At 33.1% G+C, this 13474-nt stretch overlaps 1 long non-coding RNA gene across 1 annotated transcript in view; it reads right to left on the reverse strand.

Annotated features, from left to right (window-relative positions):
• Window positions 1–8844, reverse strand: part of LOC146998035 (uncharacterized) — a 33766-nt gene extending 24922 nt beyond the window's left edge. The window contains exon 1 of the long non-coding RNA XR_015039993.1: window positions 8694–8844. This is a non-coding gene — a long non-coding RNA (uncharacterized LOC146998035). The remainder of the gene's footprint in view (window positions 1–8693) is intronic.
• Between the last annotated feature and the right edge of the window lie 4630 nt (window positions 8845–13474).

Raw genomic sequence — 13474 nt, forward strand, 5'->3', positions numbered from 1 at the left:
CAGATCATATCATTTATCGCCGCTCTTGGCGATAATTTTTTGTTTAAAATTCCGATGGGCTATACTAAAGCTGTGCCAAATCGTCAAACTGACGTGGGTAATTGCCTAACTGGCAAAGGTGTTTATATAGTTATAGCTAACGAGGCTTGTGAATAGTGAGTTAAAACGTCATCCCGACGTAGTATTATAGTATTTTGTGCCAACCTGGCAAAGTTGTTTAAATAATTCTCTCCAATTGGTTAGTGTGAATTTCGTATTTGAGGAATTAAGTCTTGCCAGAAATTATACATTTTTAGTACAAGTACGATCTTTTAGATTCAATTTGAAAAGAAAGCCTAATAAAGGTAACTTGTGTCAACATGTCATTCTTAGGTAGGAGTAAGAAACAGGATTTAAAAGTACTAGCAGAAGAGTTAGGTTTAACCGTGAAACCTGAATTTAAGTTTGCTCAGTTGCATAAACTGATTACTGAAAGTCCCATTATGATGAGGAATTTACTCGAGAACTACTGGCTGCAATTAGAGAAGAAAGGGAACGAAAAGAAGAACGCGAAAAAGAAGAAAGAGAATAGGAAAGCGAAAGAGAAGAAAGAGAAAGAAGAGAAGAACGCGAAAGAGAAGAAAGGGAAAGAAAAGAAGAGCGTGAAAGAGAACAGCGAATTAGAGCCTTTGAGCTACAGAAACTTCAGTTGGAAGCAATGGCTGCAACAGCACAGCCGGTAGAAACTACGCAGTTACCTGAGCAGCCTTTAAAAGTTAGAATTCACGATGTCATGCCAAGTTTCAACCCTAAAGAAGATGAAATAAGTTTATTTCTGGTGTTATTTGAGCGTCAAGCTAAAATAATGAATATACCTGCTGAAAATCAAGTGACTCAACTTATTTCATTGCTGCCTCCTAAATTTGTTCAGCTTATTGCTAGAGAACCAGAAGATGACGTGAAAAAGTATGAATATGTAAAGTCTTTACTGTTACAACGATTTAAATGGAGTGCGGAAAAATTTCGACAACTATTTAATAAACACCAAAAATCTACTGAAAGTACTTGGTATGATTTCTACTATGAATTAAAGAATTATTTAGATGGATGGTTTAACGGATTAAACATTAAAACTTTTGAACAGCTAAAAGATCTCATGCTGGTTGATCAAATTAAAATGCGTACTTCTCCTGATTTCAAAGAACATTTTCTGGATCAATGGACAACCATCATTTCACCTACTGAAATGGTTAAGAAAATTGAAGATTTTAAAGATGTGAGAAAAACAATAAACCGAAATTTTCTGCCAATCAGACTGAGAAAATTAACAAAGGATCATTTAAACCGCGTTATGATAATTTTGTAAAACAAATAGAGTATCCGCCTCATTTTAAGCATTCTGATAGATGGGATGATTCAAAATAAAAGAAAGATCAACAGAAAAGGAATTAGTTCCAAAACAAAAACCAAGAAAATTTATATGACAAAAGATATCGACCACGTTGTTTCGAGTGTGGATCATACGAACATTTTAAGCCTCAGTGTCCTCGCTTAAAACCAAATGAAAAGATAAATTGCGAATTTTCGAATGATGATTTATTAAAGACATATGCAATTAACGGTTTAGTTAATGGGTATAGAACGCCTATTCTTCGAGACACAGGAGCCACAGTAGATGTTATTTCTCGAAATTACGTAGATAAAAGAAAAAATGATTGGAGAACATGTCTGGGTACAATATCTCTTAAATGACCATTTAGTGTGCTGAAGTTGAAATTAATTGTGAACTTGGTCATATGAAAACAAAGGCAGCTGTTGTTACAAATGATCCTGGCAGATATGTATTGGGTAAAAAAAACTGCTCAGTTGTTCAAAGATAAACAGTTCTTAAATTTAGAAATGATAAATGTGGTTTTGACACGATCTCAAGTAAAACGATCTCGAGAAGGAGATCGAAGTAGAGACACCGAAATGGGGAAAAAAGAAGAACTATCTGTTATTGAGTCTGACGAAGATATTTTACCACAAGCTGATGAGGAAGACAAGGAAATTAAGAAAATAATTAATGCTAATTCAAAGGAATTAATTGAATCTCAGCATCAAAGCAGAGATCTAGCCTCATTGCTTAGCGAATCTAAAAGTGAAAATTTCGGAAATGATTTCAAAGTAAAGAAGAACGGGCTATTGATGAAAAAGAAATTAGATAAAAATAGAAATGAAAGGGAAGTAATTGTTATTCCTGGAAAACATAGGGATCAAATGCAGAACTACACAAATTTGATGCAGGACCAAACAAATAATATTGCCAAACCTCAGGGTAATTTGGTCAATACTCACCCTCCTAAAAGTCACGCTTCTGTCAATGCTTCACAGAAATCTGACAAACAGTTTAAGCATTCATCTCTTCATGAGAAAACTGAAGTTATTTATATTGAAGTTAACTCACTTTATTTACCTGCTGATTCATCTTCTGTAGATAGTGTGTGTGATTATTGCCCTACAAATTCCCCAGTTCCTTCTTCTCCGAAAGGAAGAGATGTGTTTGACAGTTTGTTAACAGCAGATAAAATAGCTTCTGATAAAAGAACTCATGAAGGTGCTTTTAAATTTAAGAAATTAAAAATACGTTCAGGATCTATGCACGCGTCAGAAAGCTTAGCAAAGATGCACAAACATGATGAAGGATACTCAAATTTGCCACATTCAATGAGAGTGCAAGTAGCAGATAAGAACAAAGATTCATCTCGCAAAGAGCAAAAACTATCTGACAAGAAAGAACTGACAAAATTAAACGATTCTCAGTTAAAAGTTCCAGATGAATTGCCAAGTTCTGGAGTTGAGATGCAAGTCAAAGATAAGTTTTTAAAGAAACTAAACAGACAAGAGCGAGTTGTTGAAGAAGCAAAACTGCCACAAAACTATTTGCCACACTCGCCTGATATCAATAAGGAGTTTATTTTGCAAATTGAGGTTTCAGACTCTGGTATGGGTGTCATTTTAGCTCAAAAAGATGATCGAGACAATGAACATCCAGTATTATACCTCAGTAAGAAGTTTACAGAATCTGAAAAAAAGTACTCTACCACAGAAAAGGAATGCGTCGCCATAATATTTGCTGTAAAGAAACTTCAATGTCATTTAGACGGGCATACTAAATTCCTCATCATGACCGATCATAATCCCTTAGTTTGGCTAAAAAATAATGTGAGTCTAAATCCACGACTTATGAGATGGGCACTAGTACTACAACCTTACAATTACACGATCGTTCATCGAAGTGGTAAAAACCATAAAACTGTAGACGCATTAAGTCGTACTCCCTGGCCTGATTAAATAATTTGTTTCTTTATATAAATAAAAAAAAATATTTTGTTCCTTCCTCTCTTCCTCAGTGTATGTTATTATGTTATATCTTGTATTTCAATTATGTATTCTGCTGATATTGTTGTTTTGGAAAAAAACCGTAAACTTAATTTATAAAAATATAAACTAAAGTTTATCTGGAGGGGGGAGAGGTTGTAATATCTTGCTATTTAATAAATAAATATAATTATTGTTGAAGTGGCAACGCCATATTTGTATTAAACCGTTACTCAGCAACGTGAGATATTGTTTTAAAAGATTAGAATTCTGAAGATTTTACCAGCTAGGAGTAGTATTAAAATTTTGCCACTTAAGAATTGTATAAAATTTGTCTATCACCATGAACTAGAAATAAAATTTATGTTTTAATAACAAAATTTCCTTTGTCAATTACTGCAAAATACATTACAATATATATATGTTACGGTGAAACACCGAAATGTGGAGAATGTCGACCTTCACCGGTGTATGTCCGAAATATTTTCCAAATACTCTTATTTCTGACTTACAACGGTCAATGTCGTCATTCACCATGTACTAATGGTGAATGTTGAACATATAACAATATTATATTTTCTTCTCCGTAATTCAGTCGCGAATAAACGTACTTGAAACTTGAAATAAGAACTTAAGAACATGAGAACCTAAAACACACAATACATTCAAAATGAGAAAGTAAAATAATAGAAGTTAAAAACTTACTTAATTATACAGTACGTTCTAAATGAGAAAATAAAATAACAGTAATAAAAAACTTAATAAATTATGTGATTCAAATCGTATTTATTGCAACAAATTAAACTATAATGGCACTTTATGACCTCTCTTTTCGACTTTCACCAGAGAATATCTGTGATTGTCGACATACACCGGTGAGAGTCCGAATATACAAGAATGTAGTGCAATATTCGATCTTTCACCGACGTATTTGGTGAATGTTGGTATTCTCCGGTGAAAGTCGACATTCTCCAATTTCGGTCTTTCACGGTAACATATATACGTTTGGTGCGGCCGATTGCAACCAAAATGCGAGGTGCACATCTACATGCTATAGCAATCCGATATACAAAATGTCAACGTTCTGAGACTACTCGTTTTTGTGTTATGCGAGATACGTACCATATGTACGTACGCACAGACGCCACGAAATTTTCTCTTCAGAATTTATTTTAAAACAGTTTTATTTTTTTTGGGGGGGGAAGAGTCCTTCACTCAGTCCTTACGTACGGATGCCACGCAAAAATATCGTTAAATTGCATTTGATAGAGGTCAGAGTGGATATTTTCGTTGAAATATGATGCCTGAAGGTATTCGTGATTACAATACTTCTTTTTTACTTCGTACAAGAAAGTAAAAAAGAAAAGAAAAGAAGAAAAAAGTCATATGCTAATTGACCCATATTACTCTCCCTAAGATTTATGTTCATAATTAGATTTTCATCTGTGTGGTATTTGTTCTTCATTACGGTTAAAATACAGTAATACTGTAGGGAGAAATTCTTGAATTATAGGTTAAACATATGCCTAGTTTTGTGACAAAAATGGGTTTCAAACTGCATGTTTCGTTTCGTTCGTGTTATTTGAAATAAAAGTACGGATAAAGATTTAGAAGAAAACAGTCTGATCTGGACACCACATGACTTCCTTGTAAGACCCATTAAATTATACACATTTTTTCTCCATTTCATATAGACTAATTTCCTTGAATTTCGTTAGCGATATATTTCTTATTTAATTAATTGAGTTCTTGCTTCGTTGCAAGTCAATAATACATAAAACCTCAAAACATTTTTATTAAAAATTGTAAAGTACAGAAAGACGTAAAACATCAAATACAGTTAAAAACAGTTAATTAAAATTTGTGTTTCTACTCAAAAATAAGCAAATCGGCGTAGAAGAAGGAAGACAGACTCTTCGGTGTGCAAAACTGAAAGTTTACTTTTGGTCCCACTCGGCAAAAAAACAATGAATTTACTGCGCAAGCTGACTTAATCCTCTGTTCCACTAAAAGTTCCTAATGTAAAACACGGCCTCATTAAACTTAATACCATTTAACAACTAATAATTCTACAACTATTGCATGCGGATTATTTAAACGCATAAAAATCTTAACGGAAACATAAGACCAACTTAATCCAATCATTTTTAAACCAAAAAAAATGCACAAGTTACCAACATATAGGAACAAAAATATTGAGCTCACAGAGCCGGGTAACAGAATGCATATATATATACAGAGGGAGAGTGAAAAAGTAAGAATTTTTGAACAAATTCCACAGAGACACAAAATAAGTGAAATTCAATACCATTAAATTTTAAAATGCCCTCTATATACGCAAAATAAGAGTTACAGAAATGTGAAATACTGAAATCTGCAAAACTGCCTAACCTAGAAAAAATACAAAAGAAGAGCAATTCAAAAAAATCTGATATAAAGTTATCAAGAGGAAGATACTTCTCACTCAAACTCAATGCAGCCCCCTTCCATTTGAAAACCACTGAGTTTCTGTGATCCACAATTAGCTGATGAAATATTCCAAAGTAATTAATTATAACATTTTAGTAGAAAGTTTTTAATTTCGACTCAGCGTAAAGAAAAATCTAAGTTCAATAAAGCAAATGAAATTACTTAGACACTTTTAACAGAAAACAGAATTGAAATAATTCAAAATTACTCATTGTTCGCAGAGTCAATTCGTTAGAGGCATAAACTGATATTTGATATGAAAAAAAATTCCATTGGTAAAACAATTAAGTGCACCTTTTTCACGTAAGGCAAGATTAAATTTGGAAAATTGAAATTAAAATGTAGAGATACGAAATCTTCTTTAATGCTTTCAAATAATTAATGCTTTCTTCTTTAATGCTTTTTAATTCCTTTTCTTTAATGCTTTCAAAAGTGCATATTTAGGTGCATAAGTTCAGGGATTTGAAGAGTAAATTATCTTAGATTCGTGTTCATAATGTCGCTACCGAATGTGCAGCATCTGAATTTTGCAGTAATCTCGAATCAATGTAGCTAAAATTACTTTAGAATAAATCTCATTTCTATGACGACAGCCAAAGTAATGTTCATTTCTCCATGCTCTCTAGAAAATTTAAACTAAGCAAGGTTTTATTCGAAAATATTTTCTGAAATTCATATTTAAACAAAGATTTGTAACGAAATATTGTTTTTACCTTTATAAAATCTAATGGATAAGAAAGTCATATCTACATCAGAAGAAAAGAAAAGGCTTCTTTGAATATTTTATTAGTGTAAGTCAGATGTATAAGAAGCAAAAAAACGTATCTGAAGCCATTAAAAAAAACGTACTATTTCTCAAAAAGACATTTTACAATTTATTATTATTTTATTCCTTATTTTGAGGTTTGATTTATGTGAGTTTTTAATTTCTTTTATCCCTTGAATTACTTTACTGCACAAGACAGTGTTAGTTTTGCAATGCATACATGCTGTATTCTTTAAGGGCATTACCGCAGCCACTTTCTGAAATTTGAATAAGGTGACTGTACCAAACATTATTTTGAGTTGAAATAAATTGACTGCGGTTTTATTGAAATCCACATTCTATTTAAATTGTTTTTTGTTTGAAACTTATTTTTTCTGTTCGGTAAGCTTGTAATATACAACAGTGAGACTGAAATTTAACGTTGAATTTAGAAAAATTTAATAACATAAATGTAAATTTAAGTAAATAAGTTATTAAATTAAATTATTTTAATAATTTGAAAAATTACTACTCTGTCAAGGTAATTCAGCGAGCAACAAAATTTTTAGATAAAAACTTTGCTGAATCAGTAAAACGTCTGTAAGCAAGAGCCGAAAAATCAGTCGCACTGTCATTGAAAATCCAATCCGAAATCTCTGAACCAAAAAATTGACTTCTATAGCTAACTGGATGTGCTGATTACTCAATCACAAAGACCCGTATGAGAAATGTCTAATTTCTTTCAGCCTGATGTGAATTATAAAAAAACGTACATAACACTGCTTTGAAATATAATGCAGTTTTAACAGATTAAGGCACTGTATTGAGTAAATTATGCATCGGTGATTTCCGAACTTCGTAAGCAAAAGTAAATCAATCTCCTTCTTCAATTTAAACAGGAAAAGATTCAGTTTAGTATGCTCTAAGGTAATACAGCTAAGTAACTAATACCAGAAACTATTTTTTTTTATCAGTGGACAGACAGTCAACGCTATCAGATAACAAGAGGCAAATAAATGTCTGCAGTATCTGACTGAAAAAGTTGTTTTAAAATTAATTGAATTATTTTAGTTGTCCCAAGAATATTGTAAATGATTTTATTGTAATGCTTCGGAAAGATTGATTGACAGAAATGGTAATAATGATGGAAAGCATACTTCGCTAACAACAAAAGTAGATTTCAGAAAGTATACATGTTTCAGATAATTAGATCATTTTAGATGCATATAATGGAATTCTTAGGCTCTTCGAAATTAAGATTTGAGCCATTTTCGAAGATAAGCTAGATGTTCAATTATTTACTGAAAAGTAATATTATCCGTAAAAGAATATTTGTATTTGCCACAGGTTGTTTCTAGGTTCTGCATATTTAAGCTACTTTCTGTAAAATTACAAAGAAAAAATTAAAATTGGAAAATATTAATAAAAGTAATTATTTAACATTATAGCCAAAACCAAATGCTGAGCAACAACAGTTATTATAAGTCATGGATAAGAATTATCTCTCTTTTTCTATATACATGTGTGTGTATGTACCTATACTTTGGGAAAGTTCATCTTATTCATCAATTGAAACATCCTGAAAATTTCACTTGAACAAAAATACACTTTGAAAATTTGAAATTCTCATTTATTCTAAAATATTGTACAACCAATGGACGTTATTTAAATAATTGACAACCATGTACTAAATAAGAAAGACCGCTTAGCCTTGAGATCCATCTTAGTTTGAAAACAAAAGATAATACAAAAAAAAAAGGTTTTACAAAAAAAGTTTATTTAAAATTCACGAAATAACTAATGACCACCTTATTCTTGTCCTCTTCGATAGTAATTTTTCAGTAAACGTTTCTACCAGTAAACTTATATTTTTAAACAAAATTAAGTAAATTAATTTTATACCGATATTAAGTAATTAGAAAATAGGAAATATAAAAAAGTAGCAGAGGAGATTCCAATGCAATAAGTTTTATTTCTATTGAATCATTCATCTATGCTTTTTTTGGATTAACAAAAGGAAATGAATAGTAAACAATCACGTCACTTAGCTTGCTTGCGGGAGTAAACTAAGAAGAGCAAATGAAAGGAAACTGACTTGAGGAAAGCGCTTCCAATTAGGCCAATAAGTTCCCTTTCTTACCTTTTTCTGTAAGTGTTAATTCGTCTTTACGAAAATCCCAAATTCGTCTCCATGTCAAAAGTTGAATTTTTCCCAGGCTCAGTTATCTTACTATTTTTCCCGATAGGACTTTAACCTGATGTACTAAAGCAGGAAAAAGTATTCGTTCCTGAGTAAGGGCTAGTCTACCAAAGTGAATATTCTGTGGTAGTTCGGGTTTTTAACAGAACGATTTTGAAATTCACTTCAGTTCTCTGCTCCATTTGGTGAAAATTGCCTCGCTTGAATATAGACAACCTTTTTTGTGTTTCCAGGCCGTAATATTGGTGTGTACAGATAAACCAAATCCAGAATCTGAATTTTACATTGGAGCATCTTTTTTAATGATTGCCTGATTTACCGCAGTATTAATTAGTTCTTCATCTTCTCGAGCGATTTTTGCAAACGCATAACCAGGTTTTTACTATATGCATGAGAATCATCATATGTCTGAAATTTTGACTGAGTCAAAATGCCTACAAGTCTTGACCATACAGCAAAAACGCAGGGATTTCTTCTAAAATTAAATGGCATCATGTGCAGTGAGCCAGTAAGGCGGAAGGCAATTAACAATCGAAATCTTCCTTGGTTTCAGAAATAAAAAGACTCAACAAAATTAACGAGCGTAGCATTTAATCTATCCACTACACCGTTTGATTGCCGTTATTCACTAATAGTGGTGCGTTTGTTAAAATTAAATTTTTATGTAAACATTGAAATTACTATGACTATCAGCAACCATGTGACTAAGAGTCCTATGAGTCGCAATAAGGCCTAATTTTTTCATTATATTTTCCGACTGAGTATCTGGCATAGTGTATGTCTCTAGCCAAATGAAAGGTAATCTGTTACTGGAAGGAGTTCCATAATATCCATAGCGATATGGTGGAAAGGCCAATAAGCCAACGACATTCTTAGCAAAAGAGCATTACGAACGCTCTTGTGACCCCGTTTTTGAATATAAGTATGGCATGCTTCAACGCAATCAGAAACATGTTTGTGCATTCCTCTCCAAAAAGGAAGGCTTTCATATTCTGTGAAGTGTTTTGTGAAAGTCAGCATGCGTTGCCACCTAATCGTGATTAATGTCTATAATTTGCGGATTTAAAGTTACCGGAATGACGAATTCATGCTACCCTTGCCACCTTGAACTAGGTTTATGATATTTCGCATTTAGAGCATTAACTCTCATTAAAAAGATTTGTGACTTGAAAAAAGGGATTACTTTTCTTATGTTTTATTTCAAAATGCAATTTTAGTGACTTGTAGTTCCTTAGTTAAAGGAAAACGTTCAGGTTAATCTGATGTCTGGGCAATCGTTGTCGAATTAACCGACTGGGAAAGGTAATCAGCCGTAATGTTTAGTCTTTCCAGTTTGTATATTATTTTATAATTGTGTTGTGCAATCCTATTATGCAACGCACGAATCAGGATCTCTTAATTTTAGAACATGCGGTAAGGAAGTATCAAAATAAATCGGAACAATATGTTATATATATATATAATCAATATATCCCTTGATAATATTTATAGTAACGGAATTCGGAAGTTGCCCAAACCAGAACTAAAGTTTCTCGATGACAAAAATCCATCTTCATATTCCTGCCCAAGAATGGTTCCCAAAGGAATAATTTGACGCGTCAGTACAAATAGAAAAGGGTCGGTTAAAGTTAGGCAGAATCAGAATTTGCTATTTGAAGCGCTCTACGTTTGAGGTGTCAAAGGCAAGTTCAGCATATTCTAATCAAATATATTTTTTCGTCCCTTAAAACCCAATTAATTCATTTGCATTTTTAGAATTTACATTTGAGATTAGGCAAATTTAATCGATGAAAGAATATTTTTAGCCTGTATAAATGATCCTTAACTGATTTTAGGCCAATTATAATGTCATGAATATGAATTCCTATTTATGATGGGAAAAAGCTGCTTAGCAGAATGCCCATAAGCAAGTGGTAATATTTTAAGACCGAAAGCTAAGCGAGATCATTAATAATGCCGTGTAGGGATCAAAAAGCCATATTTGAAAGTGTCCGCCAGGTGTATCGTTAATCTGAAAAAATTCGAAGTGAGATCTAACACTGAAAATAACTCACAGTTTTCCAATCTTTCAAATAGTTCCGACATGTTCGAAAAGGGAGAAACCATCTTCAACAGTCTTTTCATTTAGCTTCCTGAAATCCATGATTAATGTGTAGCTATTGCCCGGTTTTCGCAATCCGGTCAGAAACGCAATTTTTTGAGAAACTAACGGAGAGAACTTTTTTGAGAACTTCGGATGTTCATTATATGTGATGAATAAATACAGGAAAGGAGTACAAATTGCGATTTGTAATTTTCTAATAATGCTTTGCGTAAATTGTTCGGGATAATTTAAAATATACGCTAGTTTCAAAATATGAGAGTAAAAAACTATGAATTTTCACATATTCATATCTCTTAATACCGGTGTTGTGATGATTCATATATATCAAGAAGTATTGGGAAAAATGGAATGGAATTTTCGTTAAGCTGTATTGTAAGAACTAAAGCCCATTTTGAAACTTTCATGTAAAGCTGAAATTCGTATACTCTTAATTTAAATTTACAGGGATTGTTATGCCATTGTTTAATCAAATATAACCTCAAGCTGAAGAACATGAATATAGACGTCTAAATCAGCTATATTTTGAGAGCAACATTCATGAATTTTGAAAGCTCAATGTGAGCCATGAACCTATATTAGTAACAAAATAGGAAGTTTACGTATTAAGCATAGGCGCTAATTCAACGTTTTGTTCAGTGATTCTACATTTGAATTCCAGTACTTACGGCTAGCTGCTATTTTTATTTATTTATTTGAGTTAAAATTTCATACCTTTTAATAACCTAATTGAAATAACATGTTAGATAATTCTTAGCTTTATAGTAAAGCTTTTTAATTAATTTGTCATATTGTTGTGTAGAGAATTTGTCTGATAGCGTTATAAAAACTAGGTGAATGATTTTCTGATTTATGGAAATCTTAATTTTATTTGATTCTGAATTATTTATTTTGAGGCTTTAATTTTGGGGAAAAACAGATGCTTCTGGGAATATTATTTAGTTTAAAAGAATATTATTTATTTTCTTTTATTTGCAAATTTTGATTCATTGTGAAAAGAAGCAGGGAAAGGGAAGCAATTTTTTTGCTAAGTCATGATTTCGCGCGCTTTGTCCTTTAGAATGTTCTAGAAGGAATTTTCATTGTGTAGTTGACCTTAAGAGAGGAAGTACGTGACAGAAAGGTCAAAGGTTGCTACTTGACTTTCGATGTAAGTCATTCAGGTTTTTGGCGATTGAGGGTCCGGTTGTTGGCTAAGTGAAGAAGGGCGCGCATGCGCGATGACCCTTATTTCCGCATTCAGGGGTTGAAAACGCAAATTTTGCCAAAATTAAGGGGGCGATAAGTGAAGCCATAGTGGGAGCCCGCATTTGTGAAGGAGACGAAGGAAATTTGAGTTGGAATGAGTTACTGACTGGCTGGCTGATCTTACTTTGTGGATGTTACCTTTGAAACTTGCTTGAAAGCGATAGAAAAGATGTAATTTACGAAGAGAGATGTTTCCCGGCGGGGAGCGGCAGATATGCTCCCCGGCCGCGTTTTGGTTAAGAGGCAAGGTTGAAGAGGTATGAATATTTGCCGAAAGATTAAAGACGTTACTCACTTACTCTTGGAAAGACTTTTTGGTGGTTTTTTTTTTTTTTTTTTTTTTTTTTTTTTTTTTTTTTTTTTTTGTGCGAGACTTGGAGAGACTTACTGACTGGCTTGCTGAACTTACTTTTGGAGGTTACTCTTGAAACTTGCTTGAAAAGATGTAATTTACGAAGAGAGGTGCTCCCCTGTCGCGTTCTGGTTAAAAGGCGAAATTGAACCGGGCGAGTGACTTAAGACTTTCAAGACCAGGCGGATAGCCGTGCTGGGCAGCAGTGCACCTGTTTTCTGTTTTCCAGAAAAAAAAGTAGCTTCGTCGTTACGAAAACCAGTTACCTGCGTGTGTGTTTCGCAAATAGTGCCAGGACAGGACGATGTCTTCTGAAACTTCCATTTGTGACCGTAAAAATGAGCCCCGCCGTCGTCAACGCTGACTTAAGACTTTCAAGACCAGGCGGATAGCCGTGCTGGGCAGCAGTGCTCCTGTTTTTGTTTTCCAGAGTGAAAATTGCTTCGTCGTTATGAAAACCAGTTACCTGCCGTGTGTGTTTCGCCAATAGTGCCAGGAAAGGACGATGTCCTCTGAAACTTCCATTTGTAAAGGTGGATCAGCGCCGCCGACGTCAACGCTTATTAGGATACGAGTCCTCCACTTCAAGAAGTCCACCCAAGATAAGTTTTATTTTTTTTTGTGTGTGTTTAAACTTTAAGTAAGGTTTCAACAACTTCCTTAGAATGTAAAAACAGCGTCGAATCTTAAATTAATTCTCAGGCTTGCAATTGTTTCCCTTTCCCTTATTAAATTACCAAGACAAACCTTAAAGTTTTTTTTTATATGAATTTAAATGAAAAAAAGAAAAGTAAATGACAAATTGAAGAATTCCCCTTAGACTCTCTGATGAGGATAAGATTTTATTTTTTTGGTGATGAATTCGAATAAACTGATATTTAATCTGGAAACCAATTTCAGTATGTTTCTTTATATATTTAATATGTTTTTCCTATATATCTTGTATATGTTTTCTTATGTTACGATCCTCTCACGGCGCCGTCCCGGGATGCATTTTTTCATAACGCAAATGCTTTATCG

Source organism: Stegodyphus dumicola, chromosome 3, assembly GCF_044657685.1.
Source record: "Stegodyphus dumicola isolate Sdum_Otavi_A_Nest chromosome 3, ASM4465768v1".
Classification (NCBI taxonomy): domain Eukaryota; kingdom Metazoa; phylum Arthropoda; class Arachnida; order Araneae; family Eresidae; genus Stegodyphus; species Stegodyphus dumicola.